Genomic DNA, 16118 nt, shown 5'->3' with positions numbered 1-16118 from the left:
ACTGGTGGTTGTGCCTTTCCCCCTTCTGGTACCCCTATAATTCGGATGTTGGAACGTTTAAAGATGTCCTGGAGGTTCCTAATCTTCTCCTCATTTTTCTGAATTCTTATTTCTTCATTCCTTTCTGTTTTATCATTTTTTTCTTCTGTCTGGTCCTCTCCCTTGATGTGACTCCCAATTTTCTTTCCAATACTATTGGTATCTTTTGTATCAGCATTCATTTCAATTAATTTAGCTTCCATATGTTTCTCTAATTTGTGACTAAAATCCACCAGTTCTGTAAGGATCTTTATAACCAGTGTTTTGAACTGCGCATCTGAAAGACTGGCTATTTCTTCATCACTTAGGTCTATCGGTTCTGGGGCTCTGAGTTGTTCTAGAGCCATTTTTGGTTTATTCGTGCTGTTAAGTGAGCGGAGCGAAGCCTTAGTTGTTTACCAGGACGGGGCGACCCAGGTCGCTGGTTTGTGACGCTGTGTGTGGGGGCGGGGTCAGAGAGGGAGCGATGGCGTTCCTCTCCGCTAGCCCAGAGCATCCAGTCACTCACACAAACGCCTCGGGCTTGCTTATCCGATCCTAATTTTGCGAGCCTGCTGCACCGCGCGCGGGTTTCCCTTCTCACTGGTTTCTCCGCACGTAAATGCGCGCGACCGACTGACCCACCGCGCCTCTTCCCTGTGCGCTCCGCAGCCAGCTCGCTGGCGATCAGCCCTCGGTTGCCTGCGCGCACCGCGCACCGCCCCGGGAATTTTTTCTTGCTAACCTGCTCCGCTTCTGGTCTCGCTCCTTGTACCGTTCCAGCCGAGTATCTAGTTGTCCTTTGGACTCCGTATTGTTGATTTTCCGTGTGGCTTGGTTGTGACTGCTGTTAAAAATAGTTGTTCTTAGATTTGGTTGTGCACAGAGGCGAGGTGGACCCTCCACCTACTTCTCCATCTTGGCGGAAGTCCTCATTATTTTTCAAATAAGTTTTCAATTTCTTGCTCTTCTTCTCCTTCTGGCATCCATATGAAGCAGATGTTGGCACTCTTGGGAATGTGCCAATCTTCTTATTCTCTCCTTGTTTTTTTGAATTGTTTCTTCATTCTGTTCTGGTTTTTCTTTCTCATGTTCCAAATCATTGATTTGAACCTTGGCTTCCTTCCCTTCACAGTTGGTGCCCTGTGAATTTTTCTTCATTTCAATTAGTGTAGCCTTCATTTCTTCCCTTACGCTTGTGCCTGTACTCAATGAGTTCTCCAAGCATCCTTATCACCAGTGTTTTAAACTCTGCATCTGATGAGTTGGCTATCTCCGTTACATTTAGTTCTTTTTCTAGGGTTTTGTTCTGTTCTTTCATTTGGGCCATATTTCTTTGTCTCCTCTATTTGGCATCCTCCCTGTGTTTGTTTCTGTGTGTTAGGTAGAGCTGTTTTGACTCCCTGTCTTAGCGTACCTGTTAAGTTGTACAGGTATTCATAGGGCAGGGCAAGTCACTTCACCACTTTGTGGCTCTATGTGGGGGGGAGGGGCCAACAAGGGGGACAGTGCTGCTGCCTGGCTGCCAGAGGCTTGCTCAGCACTCGTTCCATTTCTAGTCAGTTCACCCACTTCCCATTTGCAACTGGTGCCCTAGCTGTTGCCCTGGTGGTGGTTCCCAAGAGTGAGTGGGTTTATGTGTGTTCTAGGACTATGCAAGCCCTTTAAACGGACTCTCCTGAGAGACTGGCAGTTTCTTCTGCCACCCCAACATCCACTGGTTTTTAATAGCCAGAAGTTATGAGGCTTTATTTTCCAGGCTCTGGAACTCTGGGCTGCACATTCTGGCTGGGACTGGGGTCACTTGCTCCCCAGATATCCCTGCCAATTTTTACCCACCACATGTGAATGTGGGGACACCCATTTTGCTGGCTACTTCTCCTGCCACTGGCGCCACACCATGTCCTCTCTACCCTGGCTCCCAGTCCCCGTCTACCTGTCTGAATGAATATGGCTTCTTTAAATCCTTCATTTTCAGATTCCCATACAGTTCAATTTTCTAGCAGTTCTGGGTTTTTTTTTTGTTCTGAGATTAGTTGTGATCCTTATTGTTGTGCAAGGAGGCAAAGCATGTCTACCAATACCTTCATCTTGACTGGAAATCCAAACACATGCTTTTTCACTGCTACTCCTGCCTCCCTTTAAACTCAGTTTTGAAGAATTTTTTCATTTTCAGAAGAGCTTAGACTATTCTGGGCAAAAGGAATAATATGCACAAAGTAATTTTAACATGCTAGGATTTCATAAATATGTACTTTTTACATATCTCTGGGTTTCTAAAAGATGTCATTCTAAGAGAATATGTATATTCAAGCTGTAAAGTTTTTGAAACTTTCATTTGTTCTTTCTTTGGTCCTTTTTAATGTTGCTTTTTCATCATGTATTTTACTGATTATGCCATTACATTTGTCCCCTTCCCCCGTTTCATTCCCCTCCACCCTGCACACCCCCTCCCACCCACATCCCCCCCTTTAGTTCATGTCCATGTGTTGTAAGTTCTTCAGTTTCTACATTTCCCACTCTGCTCTTGCTCACCCCCATCTATTTCCTCCCCACCATCTATCCTACTTATTCTCTGTACCTTCTCTCCACTTCTACTCCCACTCCCGTTGGTAACCCTCCATGTGATCTCCATTTCTGTGGCTCTGCTCCTGTTCTAGTTGTTTAGTTTGCTTTTGTTTTAGGTGTGGTTGTTAATAACAGTGAGTTTGTTGTCCTTTCACTGTTCATACTTCTTATCTTCTTTTTTTTAGATAAGTCCCTTTAACATTTCATATAATGAGGGCTTGGTGATGAATTCCTTGAACTTGACATTATCTGAGAAGCACTTTATCTGCTCTTCCATTCTAAATGAAAGCTTTGCTGGATAAAGCAATCTTGGATGTATGTCCTTGCCTTTCATGACTTGGAATACTTCTTTCCAGCTCCTTCTTGCCTGAAAGATCTCTTTTGAGAAATCCACTGACAGTCTGATGGGAACTCCTTTGTAGGTGACTGTCCCCTTATCTCTTGCTGCTTCTAGAATTCTCTCCTTCATTTTAATCTTGGCTAATGTAATTCTGATGTGCCATGGTGTGTTGCCAACTTATTTGGGACTCTCTGAGCTTCCTGGACTTCCTGGAAGTCTATTTCCTTTGCCAGATTGGGGAAGTTCTTTATTATTTGTTCAAATAAGTTTTCCACTTGTTGCTCTTCCTCTTCCCTTTCTGGTACCCCTATAATTCGGATGTCGGAGCATTTAAAGATGTCCTGGAGTTTCCTAAGCCTCTCCTCATTTTTTTTGAATTCTTGTTTCTTCATCCTTTTCTGTTTGGTCATTTCTTTCTTCCTTCTGGTCCACTCCCTTGATTTGAGTCCCAGTTTCCTTTCCATCACTATTGGTTTCCTATGCATTTCCCTTCATTTCAATTAGTTTAGCCTTCATATGTTCATCTAATTTGTGACTAAAATCAACCAGTTCTGTGAGCATCCTGATCACCAGTGATTTGAACTGTGCATCTGAAAGTTTGGCTATTTCTTGGTTGCTTAGAGTTATTGGCTCTGGGGCTTTGAGTTCTTCTTGAGCCACATTTTGGTCTGCTCGAGCCTGTTATGTATGAGGAGTGGAGCCTTAGGTGTTCACCAGGGCAGGGCCACCCAGGTCGCTAGGTTGTGATGCTGTATGTGGGGGCGGGGTCAAAGAGGGGTAAGGGCGGTTCCCTCTGCTGCTTCCCACCACTGGGACCTGCGTGGTCTGTCTCACTGCTTGCTCCTTTGATGGTTTATCTGCGAGCCAAGGTGTGACCACAGTCAGCCTGCCGCCTTGCGCCCTCACTGTGTCCGCCCATTGCTACCCCACACCTGGGATCCACCCACAGCTGCCTGCATGCCTGGGTTGGGGGATCTTTTCTGCCCCACCACTCAGCTGCTGGCTCCACCCCTCTTACTGGTTTGGCTGAACAGTTTGTTGTTGTCGGACTTCTGTATAGTTCAATTTTCTGTGTTTTGGCTGTGTTTTTTGTTACTAAAACTTTTTTGTTTTTAAACTTGGTTGTGTGAGAAGGCACACTGTTTTCACCTATGCCTCTATCTTGGCGGAAGTCCCAATTCTGGTCCTTTTTATAAAAACTAAGCTTCTTCCATTATTTTCATTTTTCCTTAATAAGTTCTTTTTAAGATTTCTTCCCTGGCTTGTATGGCTCAGTTGATTGAGTTTTGGCCTGCGAAGTGAAAGGTCACCAGTTGGATTCCCAGTCAAGGCACATGCCTGGGTTCAGGGACAGGTCCTCAGTTGGGGGCATGTGAGAGGCAACCGATTGATGTATCTTTCACACATTGATGTTTCTCTTCCTCTCTCCCTCCCTTCCTTCCCCTCTAAAAATAAATCTTAAAAAAAAAGGATTTCTTACAGGGCAAGTCTTGCCAGACATATATTCCCTCAGTTTTTGTCTGAGAAAGTCTTTTCGCTTTTATTTATTTTTTAATCCTCGTCCAAGAATATGTTTATTGTTTTTTAGTTAGAGGAAGGGAGACAGAGACACACACACACATTATTGTGAGAAATAATCTGTCAGTTGTCTCTCAAGTGTCTCAACCAGGCGATCAAACACACAACTTAGGTATGTGCCCCAACCAAAGATAGAACCCATCGACATTTTGGTCGACACTCTAACCAACTGAGCAACCTGGCCAGGGCTAATTTATTGATTAGAGAGAGAAAAAGAGAGCGAGCGAGAGAGAGAGAGAGATGCATTCAGTGGTTGATTTTTTTTAACTTCATTTTTACAGAGAGGGGAAAAGAGGGATAGAAATATCTATGCAAAAGAGAAACATTGATCGGTTGCTCCAACCAGGACCAAATCCACAATCTTGGTGGATCCACCCTGTAACCAGCTGCGCTACCCAGCCAGGGCTATCCTTCCATTTTGAAGGATAATTTCATTGGATGTACAATTAGGTTAATGAGTTATTTTGGGTTTGTTTGTTTGTTTTTTTAATTGATTCCAAAGAAAAGGGAAGAGAGTGAGAAGGAAAGGGAAAGTAACGTTGATGTGAGAAAGAAACATCTTATCAGTTGCCTCTTGCATGTATCCTGATGGGGACTGAATCTGTAACCCAGGCATGTGCCATGACCTGGGAAGGTGCCGTAATGAAGAATTGAACCTGTAATCTTTTGGTTTGTGGGATGACACCCAACCAACTGACCCATGCTAGCCAGAGATTTTTTGTTGTTTCTTTTTACAATGCTTGAAATATTTCACTCTATACTCCTCTTGCATGCATATTTTCTGAGATCAAATTTTAACAAAACTATAGAGAATTCTAATCACTCTTCAATAAATGGTGTTGGGAAAACTGGACTGGTATATGCAAAAAAAAATGAAACTAAACCACCAACTTACACCATACACAAAAATAAACTCAAAATGGATAAAAGACTTAAATGTAAGTAATGAAACCATAAAAATCCTAGAAGAGGGTTTTGCTGAGTTCCAGCCAAGAAATCCTTCACTTCCTCGTACAACCAAAAGGAGGATAATAACCAATCTAAAAACTATAAACAACCAGAAGTGCCACACAATTAAACTGCATGGAAGTCTGTTAACCAAGGAGTTAAAGAAACATCCACCAGACCAATAGGAGGGATGGAGATGGACAGCCAGGCAAGCAGAGAGGACCTGTGGCAAGGTGGAGGACTACATAGCAAGGCAGGGCTGGCTAAATGAGAAACTAAAGACTCAAGCTAGCTGTAAACTACCATGGGGATTGCCACAGTGGGAGAAACTCCCAGTCTCACATGACAGAGTTCATTGGAAACTGGGTCTAGAGCAGAGCAAGTGAGCTGAATAGTTCCCTCTCTGATCCCTTCCCCACACATAGAGCTACAGCAGCAGCAAAGAGGGTTGCCCTGCCCTGGAGAATACCTAAGGCCCCACCCCCTTATAACTTAACAGGTGCCCCAAGACAAAGAAGTATGGGCCAAATGAAAGAACAGATCAAAACTCCAGAAAAAGAGCTAAGTGATGAGGATCTCCCAACCTATCTGATAGAGTTCAAAACACTGGTAATCAGGATGCTCACAGGACTGGTTGAGCTCAGCCACAAAATGAGGGAAGAAATGAAGACTACCCAAAGTGAAATAAAGCAAAATACACAGGGAAGCAACAGTGAAGGGAAGGAAACTTGGACTCAAATTAACAATTTGGAACAAAAGAAATAAACATCCAACTGGAACAGAATGAAGAAACAAGAATTCGAAAAATGAGGAAAGGCTTAGAAATCTCTGAGACAACTTTAAATGTTCCAATATCCGAATTACAGGGGTGCCAGAAGGAGAAGAACAGGAGCAAGATGTTGAAAACTTTTTTGAACAAATAATGAAGAAAAATCTCCCCCCTCTGCCCTCCATCTGGTGGAGGAAATAGACTTCCAGGAGGTCCAGGAAGCCCATAGGGTCCCAAATAAATTGAATCCAAAGAGGAACACACCAAGGTACATCATCATTAAGTTACCCAAGATTAAAGATAAAAAGAGAATCTTAAAAGCAGCAAGAGGAAAGGAGACAGTTACCTACAAAGGAGTGCCCATAAGGCTATCAGCTGATTTCAAAAGAAACCTTGCAGGCAAGAAAGGGCTGGAAAGTAGTATTCCAAGTCATAAAAGTCAAGGACCTACATCCAAGATTGCTCTATCCAGCAAAGCTATCATTTAGAATGGAAGGGCAGATAAAGTGCTTCCCAGATAAGGTCAAGTTAAAGGCATTCATCATCGCCAAGCACTATTTATATGAAATGTTAAAGGGATTTATCTAAGAAATAGAAGATCAAAAACTATGAACATTAAAATGACAACAAACTCACAATTATCAACAACTGAACCTAAAAAAAAACTAAGCAAACAACTAGAATAGGAACAGAATCAGAAAAATGGACATCACATGGGAGGGTTTACAATGGGGAGGCGGAGGGGAAGAATGGGGGGAGGGCACATGGAATACGAAGTATAATTGATAGGTACAAAATATACAGGAAGAGGTTAAGAGTGGTATAGGAAACACAGAAGTCAAAGAACTTATATGTACAACCCATGGACATGAACTAAGGGGGTGGGGAATGCTGGAGGGTTGTGGGGTACAGGGCAAAGGGGGGATAAAGGGGAAAAGTGGAAAAAACTAATAGCATAATCAGTAAAATATACTTTAAAAATCCTAGAAGAAAACATAAGGAGTAAAATCTCAGCCCACATAGCAATATTTTTGCCAATATATCTCCTAAGGCACTGGAAACAAAGGAGAAAAATAAATGAATGGGACTACATCAAATTAAAAAGCTTCTGCACACCTAAGGATATTATCAGCAAGACAAATAGAGAACTGACCATATGGGAGAACATTTTTGCCAATGATACATCTGATAAGTGTTTAATCTCCAAAATATGCAAAGAACTAATATACAAAATAAAGAACTCAATGCCAAGAAGACAACCCAATTAAGAAATGCACAAAATACCTGGCTGATGTGGCTCAGTGGATTGAGTGCAGGCTGTGAATCAAATGGTTCCCGATTCAATTGCCAGTCAGGACACATGCCTTGATTGAGGGCCAGGTCCCAGGTCCTCTCATGTGTGGGCCACATGAGAGGCAACCACATATTGATGTTTCTCTGTCTTTCTCCCTCCCTTCCCCTCTCTCTAAAAATAAATAAATAAAACCTTAAAAAAAAGAAATGGGCAAAAGACCTGAATAAATACTTCTCCAAACAGGACATACACAGAGCCCATAGACATATGAAAAAAGGCTCAACATCACTAGTTATCAGAGAAATGCAAATTGAAACCTCAATGATATATCACCCTACACATGTCAGAATGGCTATCATCAGTAAATCAACAAACAACAAGTGCTGGTAAGGATGTGAAGAAAAGGGAACCCAAAATACTGTTGGTGGGAATACAGTCTGGTGCAGCCACTGTATTGCACCAATTAAAATTGGAACAAATTTAATTAAGAACAATTGTTTGTTTCTTAGGAACAAACAATTAAAATTGGAACTCCCTTTTGATCCAGCTATTGCACTTCCAGAAATACATCCTAAGAATCCTGAAACACTGGTACAAAAAACATTTGCACCCCTATGTTTATAGCAGCACTATTTACAATAGCCAAGTTTTGGAAACAGCCTAAGTGCCCATCAGTAGATAAGTGGATAGAAAAACTATGGTACATTTACACAATGGAATACCACACAGCACTAGAAAAGAAGAAACTCACATTTTGCAACAGCATGGATGGACCTGGAGAATATTTTGCTATGTAAATTGAACCAGTCAGTGAAAGACAAATACCACGTGATCTTATTTATATGTACAATCTAATGAACACAATAAACTAACAGACAAAATAGTAACAGAAGCTTAAATACATGAAACAGATTGACAGCTGCCAGAGACTGGGGTGGAGGGGGACAGGAGAAGGGGGTGACAGGATGAATGATAGTAAAGGGATTAACCAAAGAACGTTTATGCACAACCCCTGGAAACAGATGACAATATGGGGATTGACTCAAGGAGGGGAATTAGTTTATTGTGTTCATTAGATTATACATATAAATAAGATCATGTGGTATTTATCTTTCACTGACGGGTTTAATTCACCTAGCAAAATATTCTCCAGGTCCATCCATGCTGGGTGGAAGTGGGGAAAGGGAGGAAAAGTGAGAACAACTGTAATAGAATAAACAATACAAATTAAATAAGTCTTTTTAAAAAGAGGACTCTAAAAGAATTTGGTCTTCCTTTTCCACACAGGTAGAATGCACATAGATATATGTTCCTATGGCTTTTAAATGTGTTTTATTCCTTAAAGAATAAAAATAATTGCTTTAACAGTGAAATAAGTTAGGTAGAACTAGTTTTTTATATTTTCCTATATCTTTACATGTGTGCTTAGCTTTTTGTTCCTGTGTCTCCAATTCTCAAGGCCTTCTCAAGGTCTCTATTCTCAGTGAGTTCCAGGTGTCTACGTAACTTTGAAGGAGACAAGACTTCTCATTGATAAGTAATAAAGGGAGCCAGCTCTTCCAGAAAGTGGTAAAATTCTCACAGTGTACAAGTCAAACAAAGCATGGGTCACTTCCTGGCAGAAGTCTCCTCTTCCCTAGAAGCCCAACTCATTGTCCTTAGTTTTCCTTTACCTTCTAGAGTAAAGAAAATTCAACTGGTGGGGAGAGGGGATCAAATACTCCCTAAGAACTCTTCAAATAGATGTTTTTGTGTAGATTTTTTTCTGAGTACCAATAATCTAACAATCAGCTTATTTATCTCAAACAAATTGAACCTTCCCAAGTATAATGGCATATTTTATCTGAACTTTAGCAACTCAGCTACGAATCAAGGGGTTTCTACCCCTTCAAAAGCCACATTTCTGATACCTATGTAAGCCCAGTAGATGGTACATTTTCCTGATTTGGTGCGGGGAAATTCAAAGCCAAAGTTTTTCTCACATTTTAAAGATGTTGAAATTCCTTGCTCCCACCCAAAATCTAAAGAGTGCTTCTTCAAAGATTTATGGACATTTAAAGCCATAATACCTCAAAATACTTGTGGGTCAATAATAATAATAAACACAAAACTTTTACCTTCTAATTCGGTCACCACAGCTTTTCCTGAACTCTCATGTGGAAGCCAAAAATGTATGAGAGAACTTAGGTTAAACTGACTTATATTTAACTAAATTTGATTTCTTTCTGTTTGGAAGCAAGGAAGAAGAACTGGTTAATATCAAAAAGGGAAAGAGTAGGGAAAGATTAGAGAAGGTAACAGAATAGCTGACTGGATTCTTAAAAAGATTATGGACTTCTGGCCAAGATGCAGGCATAGGTGGAAACACTGTACCTCCTCGCACAACCAAATTTAAGGACAACAAAGGTTTAGAAACAAAAATACAACCAAAACAGACAGAAAAGTGAACTGTACCAAAGTCCGACAACAACGAACCATTCATACAAACCAGTAAGATGGGGAGAGTTGGTGGCCAGTGGAGAAGGGTCCTGGAAGAAGGAGCGGTGATTGGTGACCCGGGCGGGCACAGACAGAAAACCAGTAAAGCTCAAAAGGAGGCTGGATGACTGCGGACACACATTTGTGTGCAGAAAAACCAGGCAGGTTTAAAAACGATCAGTGAGACAGACTGTGCAACCCAGGGCCCCAGGGACAGGAAATAAAGCCTAAAAGCACCGACTGAAAAAACTTTCAGGGGTTGAGGTGCTGGGAGAGTCTCCTAGCCTCACAGGAGAGTTCATTGGAAAGACCCACAGGGTCCTAGAATGAACACAAGCCCGCCCACCCAGGAACCAGCACCAGAAGGACCCAATTTGCTTGTGGGAAGCAGCAGAGGGGACCAAGATCTGAGAGAGAGCTGAACAAACGCCACTGCTCCCTCTCTAATCCCGCCCCCAGTCACAACCCAGCAGCAACTGGGCTGACCTGCCCCCGTGAACACCTAAGCTTTTGCCCCTCACACATAATAGGAGCAAACAAACCAAAATATTATGGCTCAAGCAGAAGAACAGCTCAAAGCCCCAGAGCCAATACTTCTAAGCGACCAAGAGGTAGCCAACCTACTATATGCACAGTTCAAAACACTGGTGATCAGGATGCTCACAGAACTGGTTGATTTCAGTCGCAAATTAGATGAACATATGAAGGCTACACTAATTGAAATGAAGGGAAATGCATAGGGAACCAATAGTGATGGAAACAAACTGGGACTCAAATCAAGGGAGCAGACCAGAAGGAAGGAAAAAATGACCAAACAGAAAAATATGAAGAAAGAAGAATTCAAAAAATGAGGAGAGGCTTAAGAACCTCCAGGACATCTTTAAACACTCCAACATCCAAATGATACCAGAAGGGGAAGAGGAACAGCCACGAGTGGAAAACTTATTTGAACAAATAATAAAAGAGAACTTCCCCAATCTGGCAAAGGAAATAGACTTCCAGGAAATCCAGGAAGCTCAGACAGTCCCAAAGAAGTTGGACCCAAGAAGGAACACACCAAGGCACATCATAATTACATTAGCCAAGATTAAAATGAAGGAGAGAATCCTAGAAGCAGCAAGAGATAAGGGCACAGTCACCTACAAAGGAGTTCCCATCAGACTGTCAGCGGATTTCTCAAAAGACACCTTACAAGCAAGAAGGGGCTGGAAAGAAGTATTCCAAGTCATGAAATCCAAAGACCTACAACCAAGATTGCTCTATCCAGCAAAGTTTTCATTTAGAATGGAAGGACAGATAAAGTGCTTCTCAGATAAGATCAAATTCAAGGAGTTCATCATCACCAAGCCCTTATTATATGAAATGTTAAAAGGATTTATCTAAGAAAAAAGAAGATAAAAAACATGTACAGTAAAATGACAGCATTCTCCCAATTATTAACAACCACATCTAAAACAAAAACAAACTAAGCAAACAAACAGAATAGGAACAGAACCACAGAAATGGAGAGGAGATCACATGGAGGGTTAGCAACAGAAGAGTGGGAGGAGGAGAGAGTGAGGAAAAGGTACAGAGAATAAGCAGCATAGATGGTAGGTTGAAAATAGACAGGGGGAGGGCAAAAATAGTATGGGAAATATAGGAGCTAAAGAACTTTTAAGTATGACACATGGACATGAACTAAAGAGGGGGAATGTGGGTGAGAGAGGGGGTGGAGGGGAGTGAAGGGGGGAAATGGGACAACTGTAATAGCATAATCCTAAAATATATATATAAAGAATCTTCCATTAAAATAGCTTTATAATGTGTTCATAACTATCCATTTTGATAACTATATTTTATTTATTTATTTATTTATTATAAATTACCGATTTTTAATATTTTAAAAAATATTTTATTTATTTATCTTCAAAGGGGAAGAGAAGGAGAGAAATATCAATGTATGGTTGCCTCTCATGTATGCCCTGCTGGGAACTGGCCTGCAACCCAGGCATGTACCCTGACTGGGAATCGAACCATGGTTGTTTGGTTTGCAGACCCGCACTCCATCCACTGAGCTACACCAGCCAGGGCTTGACAACTACATTTTATAAAAGTTTATTGAGACATAATCTACAAACCATATATTATACCTATTTAAAGTGAATAGTTCAATGTTTTTTAGTATATTCATAACATTGTGCTATCACCTAAATCTATTTAAAAACATTAAATTTCTGGTATTACCCCAGAAAAAAAACAAAACCCACACCCATTAGTCATCATGCTCCATTTCCCCCAGTCCTAGGCAAACATCGATGTACCTTCAGTCTCTACAGATTTGCCTATTTTGTTTCACATAAATGGGAACATACAATAAATGTCTTTTGTGCCTCCTTTCACTAAGCATAATGTTTTCAAGGTTCATCATGTTTCAGTATGTATCAGTTCTTCATTTATTTTTACTGCCAAAGAATGATTCCACTGAAAGGATGTGCCACATGTTATTTATCCACTAGCTGATGGACTTCGCAACCATTTAAAATGATGTCTACATAGAATATAGTGAGTCCAAATCTGTATTTCCACCCGCCCCCAACCCTCTGACATGATTTTAAGATTGAAAGCACCTCTGCTCCAATTCTCTCTCACAAGACTTTAGGTAACGCATTAAATTTCATTAGTGAAATTTTGGGTTAAAATCACTCCCTTTTGGGTGAATACTTTTAAAATACAAATACTACACCAAGGAGTAAGCTGTTAGCAATGGCTGACACATTATAGATGCTACATATATTTTCTTTCTGTGATCTCTTCTAAGGCCTTCTCTGAGCCAATACTTCATAGTATAGCTGTTAAAGTTGACGTGATAACTTAATCCAAGTTTAAAATGGCAATGAGAATATCAATTTGGTATCCTCTGGATCATACACTTTTACTTTAACCAGAACTTCAATGCAATGGAAGGCAGGAGTGAGATATTTATGAAAAGAGAGGCTTCTCTGTTCTCAGAGGGAAAATATAAAAGGCTTTACAATGGTCCAAAATATGACCGAGTATTGTCTAGAGGAATCTCTGAAGTTATCTGACCTATACCTTTCATTGTCTTTGAACTATTTTACAGTTTGTAAGATGGGAAAACTGATGGCAATGCAAGTGACTCTCATATATACAAATGAATTTGTCCAGTGAGATAGTTGATTTCCATCCTGTGAAAGAGATTATAAACATTATATTTTATGCCCTATAGATTTTGACCAGCTTTATATCTATTAGCAAATTCATCTAATTCATTTCGGTAGTCTTAAATGCCTATATATGACTGTATTCGGATTCTCTTTTGAACCAGTTTAACATCTTCTAGTTCCCTCATTTGTATGAGTTATGATTTTACTTTTTTGAAAATTCTCTTCAACACTATTATTCTGGTCACTTAGCTACTTTCCCTAGGCTATACTTATGGCAGTCCTAAGAGTATAAATCTGTAAACAGGCAAGGAGAGGATAGAGCTTGGTTAATTTCCCGGTAGTCTCAATTTGGCCCATCAGAGGGTGCTAATGGCATGTATCTTAAATCCAGATATTTCTCCAGGCTCACTTTTTTTATTGCCATTCTTCTGTAGTATGTTACTTAAGCACTGCCGAATTGTTATTTCCAGACATCTCAACTCATACTCAAAAGATTTAGATCCTGCCCTGAATAAACATGTTAGAAAATTCAGGTCTTCATCTGGCCTTATTTTCCATGCTCACCCCAGCCCACCCACCTGCTCTTCTCTCTTCTTTCCTGCAAATCACACTACCTTTCACTCAGGAATTTGGCGTTTGCCCTTGGTTCACCCCCCACCTTTATTTCCCATATCCGTATCACTTGTCTCTTTAGCTCCTCTCTATTTGCGTGGACTCTGCCTTGGACCAGGCTACTCTAGTCTTCTCTAGATTCCCACAGTCATAGAGATCCAGCTCTTCCCTCTTCACAGAGGTCTCCCTCTTGCACTCCAACCCAATCTCCACATGGCTACCAAAGTGAAATCTTTCCAAATCCCACCCTAATACCATTTTCCTCCTTGAAATCAGAGGTCTCCCTTTGTTTTCATTAAATCCCAACAGTTCAGCTTGACTTACAAGTTTCCTTAGTGTTAGGTAGGATAGACAGTAAACCAAGCCAGGGAGGAGGAGGGAGACATGTCTCACCCACTAGCTCAGCAGGCCTGGGCTTGGTGATAGTATTGCCAGGTGTTCAAACATGACAAGAAATAACCATGTTAGCACAGGAGGAGGGCAGTCCTTAGAATTCTCTGTACCGTTTCTACTATCTGGGAAAGAAAATCTTGAAACTGTGTATTCCCTGGCAGGTGTAGCTCAGTGGATTGAGTGCAGGCCTTCGAACCAAAGGATCATGGTTCGATTCCCAGTCAGGGCACATGCCTGCATTGCGGGCCAGTTCCCAGCAGGGGACACACAAGAGGCAACCATACATTGATATTTCTCTCCCTGTCTTCTTCTCTTCCCCTCTAAAGATAAATAAATAAAATCTTTTTTTTAATTTATTTTTTTAAATTGATTATGCTGTTACAGTTGTTCTATTCGCCCCTTCATTCCCCTCCCCCTTGCCCCCCCATCCCCACCATTACCCCCCTTTAGTTTATGTCCATGTGTCTCAAGTCCTTTAGGTTCTATATTTCCCATGCTATTCTTGCCCCCCCCATCTATTTTCTATCTACTGTCTATGCTACTTATTTTCTGTACCTTCTCCCCCCCATCTCCTCCTCCCACTCCCCTGTTGCTAACCCTCCTTGAGATCTTCATTTCTATGTTTCCACTCCTGATCTAGCTGTCCTTTTAGTTTGCTTTCGTTTTAGGTGTGGTTGTTAATAACTGTGAGTTTGTTGTCCTTTCACTGTTCATGTTTCTTTAACTTCTTTTTCTTAGATAAGTCCCTTTAACATTTCATATAATAAGGGCTTGGTGATGATGAACTCCTTGAATTTGATCTTATCTGAGAAGCACCTTATCTGTCCTTCCATTCTAAATGAAAGTTTTGCTGGATAGAGCAATCTTGGTTGTAGGTCTTTAGATTTCATGACTTGGAATATTTCTTTCCAGCCCCTTCTTGCCTGTAAGGTCTCTTTTGAGAAATCTGCTGACAGTCTGATGGGGACTCCTTTGTAGGTGGTTGTCCCCTTAGCTCTTGCTGCTTCTAGGATTCTCTCCTTCATTTTAATTTTGGCTAATGTAATTATGATGTGCCTTGGTGTGTTTCTTCTTGAGTCCAACTTTTTTGGTACTCTCTGAGCTTCTTGGATTTCTTGGAAGTCTATTTCCTTTGCCAGATTGGGGAAATTTTCTTTTATTATTTGTTCAAATAAGTTTTCCACTGGTGGCTGTGCCTTTCCCCCTTCTGGTACCCCTATAATTCGGATATTGGAGCGTTTAAAGATGTCCTGGAGGTTCCTAAGACTCTCCTCATTTCTTTGAATTCTTGCTCCTTGACTCTTTTCTGTTTGGCCATTATTTGCTTTCTCCTGGTCCACTCCATTGATTTGAGTCCCAGTTTCCTTTTCATCGCTATTGGTTTTCTGTGGAATTCCATTCATTTCCATTAGTTTAGCCTTCATATGTTTCTCTAATTTGTGGCTATAATCAACCAGTTCTGTGAGGATCCTGATGACCAGTGTTTTAAACTGTGCGTCTGAGAGTTTTGCTATTTCTTCGTCGCTTAGATTTATCTCTGGGGCTTTGAGGTCTCCCTGTGACATTTTTGGTCTGTTCTGGCCCTTTAAGTGAGAGAAGCGGCACCTTGGAACTCCCAGGTCGCTGGGTTGTGACGCTGTATGTGGAGGCGTGGTCAGAGCGGGGAAATGGCGGCGCCCTCTACCACCGCTTGCCGCGGGGACGCTGGGCCCCGGTCCAACCGCCCACTCCCTCGCTTGTCCGCTCGCGCGCAAATAGGCGACCGCAGTCAACACGCAGCACGGCCTCCCCACTGTCTCCTCTGCAGTCGCTCACCTGGTGGGTTGCTCGGTCGCTCACTAGGTCCAATCCTGCGTTTGGAACCCGTGCGTCTGGATTCGCGCATCTGGATTCCGCGCCTGGGTCCCTCCGACCAGTCCTCCTGTGCAACCCCTCACCAGATGCCGGTTTCGC

Source organism: Artibeus jamaicensis, unplaced genomic scaffold (assembly GCF_021234435.1).
Source record: "Artibeus jamaicensis isolate MK-2021 breed Jamaican fruit bat unplaced genomic scaffold, CSHL_Jam_final contig_1715, whole genome shotgun sequence".
Classification (NCBI taxonomy): Eukaryota; Metazoa; Chordata; class Mammalia; order Chiroptera; family Phyllostomidae; genus Artibeus; species Artibeus jamaicensis.
Note: the sequence above shows the minus strand (reverse complement) of the source record.